The sequence below is a fragment of the Spinacia oleracea genome, chromosome 4 (genome assembly GCF_020520425.1).
Source record: "Spinacia oleracea cultivar Varoflay chromosome 4, BTI_SOV_V1, whole genome shotgun sequence".
Classification (NCBI taxonomy): domain Eukaryota; kingdom Viridiplantae; phylum Streptophyta; class Magnoliopsida; order Caryophyllales; family Amaranthaceae; genus Spinacia; species Spinacia oleracea.
This window is the reverse complement of record NC_079490.1, coordinates 127,077,177-127,087,500: the sequence shown is the minus strand read 5'-3', so window position 1 is coordinate 127,087,500 and position 10,324 is coordinate 127,077,177. Positions and strand designations below refer to the sequence as shown.

Sequence of the window (10,324 nt, the reverse complement as noted above, 5' to 3'; positions counted from 1 at the left end):
CCAATGGGGAGACACGATTTAGGTGTCTACAATTATATATGCACAAGAGAGATTTTATAAAATAAATCTTATGGTATCTGTGAACACACAGGGAAGGTAACTTGTCCCTGTACACTGTCAGTATCAACATAAATGAGGTCACAAGATATAACATATGCCCAATGATAATTCTAACATACATATCGGGAACATTTTTACATTTAAATGGATGCAAGGGACGGAAACATACCTAAACAATAATGTTCGATATAGTTAGAAGTTAAACAAGAATGGCTATGGTTGAGACAAGTAAAGTCAATTCTCCAATCATAAATCTGGTAAGCCTCTAAAGTTCCCTTATTAGCTTATTCATTGTTCTGTAATTTACTAGTTACTGCGAAGTATTACTTACATCAATGAACTAAGAATTTCAATGTTAATTGTAATTAAGAAAAGCATTTGAACTAACTACTCCGTATTTTCTTTTGTTGATTGAGAAGACCTGATATGTCATGTGAATTGTGTTTGTTTGTTAACGGTGTAAGACCCCCACCCAGGCTCTAAATGAATGCATAATATAGGACTTGATATCATACGAACAAATCTCTCAAAGATGCTACTAATAAGATCTTCAGTACTGGAATGCAACTTATAGTAGCTAGAAAACTGATTTTAAAAGCGGCGCTTACTACTTTTAAGCCTAAAAATCCTTGTTCAACATGGAATTAAATTACTAATTAAGCATGCCTAAACATTTACAATAATAAATGTACATGTTATCTAACCAAATTAAACATCAAAACTACATAAATGCTTACTGCCTAGAACTGATCCTTCACGCCAGTTTATATATTTGCTCCAAAAATTAGCTATTTCATAATTATAATACAAACTATACTTTACCTATTAATCATATCTCGATACTAGGAGTTGTTAGAAACTTTTACACAATAAATAGCATGATTTGGGGAACTAGTAGGTGCTGCAAATTGATCTAAAAATTGGCAGAATAGTTCGAACATGTGCACATCAGTTATGAACTTTTACTTAGCAAAAATTAATTATAGCCTAAACATATAAATTACAAATATTACTAAGCATACATGTTTGAATAATAAAACATGGAGAGTTTTATCATGTTTATACACGCAGAAATATTACTAAGCATATATGTGAAATTTCTATGCATTGAAACTTCACTTTGCCTCCAAAATAATACTGATCCAATATTGACCTGAGATTTTGCTAAAGGATGCCTCTCTGTGAGACTGTTACTGATCTCTTTCGCATTTAATCCACTAAAGTTAAAATTTTCAAGGGTGTGACTACAAACTATCCTTCAACCAACATCGACATTAAATAATTAGTGATCACAAAATTTCAGCAGTATAGTTCTATGATTACAAAATACAAACACTACTACAAAAGTTGGAATAAGAAACACAATGTATAGAGCGGTTAAGTTAGAAAAGCGCTTTCCACAAGTATAGAGTACGTTTTTCTTAATTCACTGTTATTTGAGAAAAAGAATACAAAGCGTCTATCTTTATACCTGTTTTTTGTGATGTTTTCACAAAATGAAATTAATTGAACAAATGAAATGTCTGCAATACATAACGGTTTTCTAAAACAACTGCTTCATATCTTTTACCAAATTAAATATATAAATAAATAAGAGTAATTAATGGCAGATTGTTTATTTTTTTTCATTTCCCCTCAAATGAAAACCTAGCTACAAAACCTCACACTATAATACTCACGCAGCCACACTACTAAACCGCCTCTATATATGATATTTTCTTTAATATCTCATTCTTATCTAGCTCTTTGATCTATACTGTGTTATTTCTACCCCAAATATGGAGTAATTAACTAGAAGATTCAATAAATTAAATCAAATAGTTTCATGCCTCCTCAAATTCGATCTGGTTAACTGATTTCATGCCTCCTTAAATTAAATCAAATAATTAATTAATTAGGGGAGATAAGGAGCAGGACGACATACGAAGAAGATGAGAATTGGAAGCTGGAGAAGCCAAGGTTAGACTTGATCACAAGCTCAGAGCTCCAACTCTTATTAAACCAACAAGGTATTACTTGAAGACTTCCCATTATTTGTTTACAAGATTCAATTTTATATATAGTTAAGAATAATATAATAATAATTTGGGCCATTAGGTTAGGCGATCAAGGGGTAATAGGGGGTTTCTGGAGTTTACCGGCGGTAATCTGACTAGAGGGATCCGTTTAACTGTCGGGAAATTTTTCCAGCTTGATCGTAAATTGTTCTTGTGAGCGTTGGTTTCAACGAATTATGGTTGGCTTACTTTCATTTTTTATTTATGAACATAAATTGATTTTAGACTATACATATTTGCAAGATTGTTATTTGTTACTTTAATTATTCTTGATTTTTTGATTTTGATAATGACTAAAATGGCTGTTTGAACCGTTCTCAGTTTTAGATCTAATACAAGTTATGAACTCTGTTAAGTTCCTGTTATTTTAGGCGTGTTTTAGATTTAGAGGTGTAAGTTAGGCTTTTTATGTTACTGTTTCAAGTTCTAATGGTCTGTTCTTAACATTACAATGGTAGTTTACCTTCAACGTTATTTCATAATTCTACGCCGTCGTTGGTGGTTGCTTAATGTCATGTAACATCTAAATCCCTTGTTGTATTTCACTGTAGTACGATGGGGAATGCGGTGATTTTTGGTTTTGTTACAATAATCAACAACTCACCATAAGTGAAACAGAATGGGCCACTGATAGATTGCGCCCAATCCCATTGACCATTAATTGGTCACTAACTTATTACGCTTTTGACCGCAAATCCAAAAGGTTTCTTGTGAATTTTAATTTGTTTGATTTGTCTATAATTTATTTAGACTATTACGGAGTACAATTTTTTCTAATTTCTTTGTTTGTTTTGGTGCAGATCAAAGTAGGTTTTTTCGTTTTGGGAAGTGAAGAATCGCAGTTGTAGACTTGTAAACGTTGATCAAGCGAGGGGATTCGGTCTTTTTTAGATTTTTTTTTATTTTATGTAATTCATTTTCAATGTCATATGTGCTATATAACTGCTATTTTAACAATGGCAAGATCTTGTTATTCGTGTTTGCAAAGTTAAAGTTACAAGAGTTGGAAAATAATAAAGTTGATATATTTTTTTATATTTGTGTTAATGGATTTATTTATGGTAAACGAATAATTCGATCTTACAACATTCCAATATATAAATGACCAAAATGACGCTGAAACAATAATTGTACGTAATAAAAAAAAAGGTATAGAAAACGGTTGCGTACACCAACTGTTCTGTATCTAATATAGACGAGGAAGTATATATGACGGTTGTCTATAAAAACTGTTATTTATTGTTAGGTTTATTTAATAGTTAAGTTTGATAACCGCTCTATATTCCTTGCATTGGAATCGTTACTTCTCCTTCAGGTATGTATGTTCCTAGTATCACCAGAAACATTATTTCCGTTTCAAGTTTGGATTCTAAAGATTTTAGTTTTCAATTTAAAGACAATAGTTGTTCTTTTTCTTTGAATGGAATGTTTTATGGTTCAGCACAACAAAAAATGGTCTATATGTGCTAGATACGAGCAAACACATTTATAACATAAATACTACAAAGGCTAAAACTGGTGATTCGGATCTCACATTTCTGTGGCATTGTCGATTAGACCATATAAACACAAAGCGCATGGAATTACTTCAACGAAAGGGAATTCTAGAATCATTCGACTTAGAGAAGATTGATCAATGCAAATCTTGTTTACTTGGCAAAATGACAAGCAACCTTTCTCAAAAGTGGGAGAAAGAGCAAGAGAACTACTAGGGGTAATACATACGGATGTATGTGGGCCTATGAGTACGAAAGCTAGAGGTGAGTTCAACTATATCATAACGTTTACGGACGATTTCAGTAGATATGGCTATATTTACTTAATGAAATACAAGTCTGAATCGTTTGAGAAATTCCGAGAATTTCAAAATGAAATAGAGAATCAACATGGCAAGAAAATCAAAGCTCTAAGATCAGATCGAGGAGGTGAATATCTTTGCCACGAGTTTGATGACCATCTAAAAGAATGCGGTATTCTTTCTGAATTGACTGCTCCGGGGACACCTCAATGGAATGGAGTGTCGGAACGGAGAAACAGGACCTTACTCGATATGGTCAGGTCAATGATGGGTCAAGCCGAACTTCCTTTACAATTTTGGGGACATGCGTTGCAAACTGCAGCACTCACACTGAATCGTGCTTCGTCAAAAGCTGTTGAAAAGACTCCATACAAATTATGGACTGGGTAACTTCCAAAGATGTCTTTTCTAAAGATTTGGGGTTGCGAAGCATATGTCAAGTGATTAATTTCGGACAAGCTCGAACCAAAATCTGACAAATGTTTCTTCGTTGGGTATCCAAAAGAAACAAAGGGGTATAATTTCTACAACAAGTCAGACAACAAGGTATTCGTTGCTCGTGACGGTGTCTTTTTGGAAAGAAATCATATTTCCAAATTGACAAGTGGGAGAATAATAGACCTCGAAAAGATTCGAGACGAACAACGAACTAAGAACTCTTTAGAAGAAGTTCAGGTTGATGAACCTCCAAGGTCGTTAGAAGAGCCACTAGGAGTAGTTCCTCAAAACGTTGTTGCCCCTCGTAAGTAAAAAAGAACTATATTTCAGCCAGACAGATGGACAGGCGTCCTCTTGACTGAAAACTTAGACGTTCTCATAGTAGATAGTGATGAACCTATGACTTACAAGCAAGCTATGACGAGCCCATGCTCCACTAAATGGTTAGAGGCCATGAAATCTGAAATAGACTCCATGTATGAAAATCAAGTCTGGGATTTGGTTGATTTGTCGGATGGGTTTACACCTATCGGATGCAAATGGGTCTTCAAATTGAAGAAAGACAAAGATGGAATTGTATACATATACAAGGCTAGATTGGTAGCAAAAGGTTACAGGCAAGTTCACGACGTTGACTACGATGAAACTTTTTCTACAGTTGCGATGCTTAAGTCTATTCGGATAATCCTTGCGATTGCCGCTTTTCATGACTATGAAATATGGCAAATGGATGTCAAAAACTGCCTTCTTTAATGGTGTTCTTGAAGAGACTGTGTTTATGACGCAGCCAGAGGGTTTTGTCAATCAAAAGAACCAAGGAAAGGTATGCAATCTTAAGAAGTCCATTTACGGACTAAAGCAGGCATCAAGGAGTTGGAATAAACGATTTGATGAAGTAGTCAATAAGTTTGGCTTCATCAAGAATCAGGACGAATCTTGTGTATACAAGAAGGTCAGTGGGAGTAAAATTGCATTCCTAGTCTTATATGTTGACGACATACTACTTATTGGAAACGACATTCCTATGTTGGAGTCTGTAAAGACTTGGCTTGGAAAGTGTTTCTCAATGAAGGACTTAGGAGAGGCACAATACATATTGGCATCAAGATCTATAGGGATAGATCTAATAGGATGATTGGACTAAGCCAAAGAACTTACATTGATAAAGTGCTAGCTAGGTTCAATATGATGGAAGCCAAGAGAGGCCATCTACCCATGTCACATGGCACATATCTAAGCAAGAATTAGTGTCCTAGAACATCTAATGAGTGTAGAAAGATGAGCGGAATTCCATACGCTTCGGCTATTGGATCCATCATGTATGCTATGATTTGTACAAGGCCGGATGTTTCGTTCGCACTCAGTGCAACAAGCAGGTACCAGTCGGAACCAGGTGAGGCACATTGGACTGCTGCCAAGAACATCCTAAAGTACCTGAAAAGGACTAAGGATCGGTTTATGGTTTATGGTGGTACAGATGAGTTGATTGTTAAGGGCTATACGGACGCAAGCTATCAACCGACAGAGATGATTTCAGATAACAGTCTGGGTTTGTGTTCTGCCTTAAGGGCGGAGCAGTAAGTTGAAAAAGTGCTAAGCAAAGCACTATTGCGGATTATACAACTGAAGCCGAGTACATTGCTGCCTCAGAAGCAGCAAAGGAAGTTGTTTGGATTCGGACGTTCAACGTGAAGGAAATATGTCCTTCACCCAAGGTGCATTAAGGCTAATACCAAGGTTCAGATTAATTGCGAATAATTAATTCAGTGAGATCAAGTGATCGGAACAGCTAGCTGGAGCAATGCTTCCGATCAGTGAGTTCTAATAGATATTGAACTCACAACTTACTCTTGACTGAACCTACAAGGTCACACCAATGACACGTAACAGATCACCGGATTAAATGAATCGGAAATTCATTTAATAGCTTTTCGGGATTTAAGTTGGAAACGTATTATACGATACGACCTTGCATCGGAATCGTATATCGTATCGCGAATATTCGTAAGCTAGGCGAAACGAATAAATCGTATCGTACGACGGTGATTCTACGTATACGAAACGATAAATAATATATCGGAAATATATTAAATGCGGATACGAGGAGCGGCCCACGAGCCGAGTGCACGAAGCACTCAAGGCCCATGGGCGCGCGCGCTAGGCAAGCAAGCAAGGCGACACAACAGCGCTGGCCCATGGCCGAGCAGCTGTGTGCACGTGCGGGCCAAGACCACGACACAGCAGCAGCAGCGCGACCCACGGCCCAGCTCGCTGTGCGTGTCCGTGTGATGCTGCGCGGGCTTGCTAGCCGGCCTTGCCTTATGGCTTGGTCGGTTAGTAAGGTTATGTAAATAACCTTATGACCTGATTTTCAACTACTGCAATCACAATTCAGATTACTCAAAACCCTAGAGACACAGAGAACCCTAAATCTCTCTGTGCCTTCAAAGTGAGTTCTTCCCAAAAGCAAAGTATCTTGATTAATTGTCTAAGCTACGATTATCAAGACGGATCTGATCGTGTCGGTTAACCAAGTAGAGGAACGACAATTGGAGTTCTTTGTTCGTGTTCGTTGACGGATTATTGTGGAAAACATGCTTCGAATGTAAGTATGCTTTATCTGTGCTTTATACATGTTTCCTGGCTTTGGGGATTGTTCCGCACATGTTATTTTGTTTAACTGTATTCCCCTACAGTGGTATCATGAGCCTTATGTATTCAAAGCATGAATTAGCATGATTATTATTTTTTTTGCATTGTCGAAATTTGTGGAATTTTTGTTGATTTTTCGGAATTTTTTCGAATTATTGGATTAATTGCGAAATTGGCAGTTCCGAAATAAAAAATATTCGCTTTTTCGATTTTTAAAACCCTAATCTGATGGAAAACGATTTTCTAAGATCAACTCATGAGAATAGAATTGCGAAAACAGGCCTCGAAGCATCAGTTTTTGGGCGTTTTTGTTAATTTTTGTTAAAAATTAAATGTGTCGGACAGTAATTCAATTAAAAGGTCAACCTAAACTACTCAGAATTGCTTGAAATTTGGACACAATGTTTCTGGGTACATGCTTGATCTATGGTAAAAATTTCAGATTTTTCCAATAAGTATAAACCCTAATTTTGCCTTTCCCCAATTCGTAAAATTTACAACCCTAATTGAATTTTAATTAATTTTGGATTAATAATTCGGTTAATTGGGGAAAGGGGTATAATTTCATGGGTCAGTGGCTAATTTTAAAAATTATTGGATTAAAATTTTGAATGGTTTCGTTAATTTTAATCGCACTTAAACCAAATTATTAATAATCTGAAATTTATTTGTTTATGAACGATAGAAAGTTTCGGATTTTATTAATTAAAAGTTCAAACTTTAAAGTTGATTCGATCATTCTTAAAAGTTTGAATATTGTTAGCCCTTGATTTACTAATTTTACGAAATTGGATTGTCGTTAAAGTTTATTAAATCGTTAAAAATCGTTGTTTTTCAAAAATTAAATCGTAACCTTTTTGAAAAAAAAAACAAAATTAATGCAAGTTCGTGAATTAAATTAAATTTTAATTAAGTTGGTCCGTTTTACGAACCAAAAACACGAACATGGGCATGATGGAAGTATGGCTCGTCGAGCCATACGAGGCCATTGTGCTCGCCGCGCCATGCGACACGGGCAGCAGCACAAGGCTGCGTGCCTCGTGCGCGCTAGGCAAGGCAGGGGCAGGCATGTTGCTTGCGGGGCTGCGATGAAGCAAGCACAAGGCTTACGACGTCCAGCACACTCGACGCACAACACACACGCAGCGCAGGGGCAGCTAGGCTGCGGGTACGCGATGCGTGCGCGCGAGCGATGGCGCGCGAGCGATGGGGCGCGAGTGATGGGGCGGGGTGCGCGAGCAGTGCTCGTGTGCTCCTGGGCCTCTCGCACGATGGGCTGAGGCGCGCGGGCAGTGCTCGTGTGCTCTTGGGCCTCTCGCACGACGGGGCTGGGCGCAAGCCTAGGCCGTTTAATTGAACTTTTTTTTTTGAATCGTTTAATTAGTTGGGCTTCGTATATTTGCATTAATTTGGGCTAACAGGATATTTAATTTAATATTTTATTTGCTTGGGCCGGGCCGCGAGTTTTAGGTTAATATTTCATAATTAATTATCCGGAATAATTATTGGTTTGAGTGGGAGCCACTAAATGAAATTAAAATGAAATAATTATTTTAATTATTTCGTAGGTCGCATTATTTTAATTAAATTCATTTTAATTAGAATAAAGTATAAGGATTAATAATTTGGAAATTGATTAATCTTTTAGGACGCGTTTATGTGAACGTGAATTTTAATTAATTCACGTAAATACTTGCATATTTACATGGGCCATTCGTTTTAGCATACGAATGGGTGAATGCATAGAATATATATTTTATGTAATGCAGGTACTCCAAGTGACTAGTATGGCCAATTTAGGATAGTTAAATACGGTCTGCGCACCGTTCTATCTTTGAATGTAAACTTTTAAATATGGTCTGCGTACCATGGAAATTTTGATGTAATTTATTATTTTCAAGTATTTCTATGTTTAGAACTTTAAGTTAGCATTTGAACGAAGATTCAAGACGATGCCAAGTTAACAAGGAGGTGATGAAGATTGGATGCTTCAAGATAAGAAGTTTTGGGCCATACTAGATCACCATTTATTTATGCACTTCTATATATATATTATGCGTGAATGTATGAATGTTGTATGCTTTGCATGAACAGGTTGTTTCTTATGACTCGATTAGATTGAGTTCACTAAATAATCGAACCAACATAGAAACAACTAGGTCCAAAGTAATATTGAGTTTAAAAATTGCCTTCCAAATCAAGCACTTACAAAAATCTAGGGATCTAAGATAGTAGGTTTACGCTAAAGAGAGGTGCTATTTTAGTTAACTTAGGTGGTAAGGCGTCCTAAAGGAGCACGTTGATTGTGGTTTCAACTCAAACAACAATGGCATTATGTTGTGGCAATGGGATAAATTATGGCATTAATTTATTAACCAAGAGTAATTTGGAGATTACTAGCAATAGGTTTTGCTTACCTAAAATATTAAAGTACTTAAGACATGCTAAAGCTGCTTAAGGATTTAGGACTTTTGGGGTCTTGGAATCGTTTCATTCATTTTGGACCATGTTTTTGCTTTTTGCATGAATGAAATGTTTAATAGCTTTGATGATTGCGTGAATGCTTTTATTTGAAGTTATTAAAGTATGATAAATGTTTTCTTTGCTAGTTCATTGTGTAGAATTGTAAATCTTCAACTCTATTGCGTTCGGACAATAGAACTGCGATATTTCCTCGATCGATTGGTAACTAATTTTGAGAGCGATTCTCAAACAAAAGGAGAGTGAGAGCGTATCTTGAATGCTATTTTCTTATAGTGATCTTCATGGTTGTTTTCAAACTAAAGTTTGAATGGTAGACCAATTGGACCTCATATATTCAGAATACTGGGTACTTTTGAAATAATGAAGTATTGAGTTAAAGACTCATGTATAACCAATGGTTAACAACCAATTTTCTTTTGATTCGATAATGAACTAGACTCATTGGATGCGGTCATTCAAAGTGAATAAAAGAAAGGGACTTTGTACGCATAACAAAGTAAGAAGATCAAGTAAAGAGTAAAATCTTTAGGACTATAAGAAAACATGCTAGAAAGGATAGGAAAGGGGAACAAAAGAAATGAATTCATATTCAGTTTCTACCTAAAAGTTTGTGTTAAAGAGAAACGACTTAGCAAATAAACTCCTATGGTATTAGATTACCGCTTGAGGGTCTAAACTCTTGTTAAGAACTCAAATTCCGGGAGCTAAGTCTGGTAATTGACCTACAAGTGGGTAATGAAGCAAAGTTGTGCTACATTAATTGTATGGTCATCATGTTTGTTTTAAAGTCCTTCCAAAGGCTGGAACTTAATGGTATTATGTTCCATTAATCTTC

At 36.1% G+C, this 10,324-nt stretch overlaps 1 long non-coding RNA gene across 1 annotated transcript; it reads left to right on the top strand.

The window, feature by feature from the left end:
• The first annotated feature begins 328 nt into the window (after positions 1-328).
• On the top strand, positions 329-3,152 carry LOC110787970 (uncharacterized). The gene is made up of 2 exons (XR_002533211.2): positions 329-2,069; positions 2,918-3,152. It is a non-coding gene; the product is annotated as an uncharacterized lncRNA (long non-coding RNA).
• Positions 3,153-10,324: the final 7,172 nt, after the last annotated feature.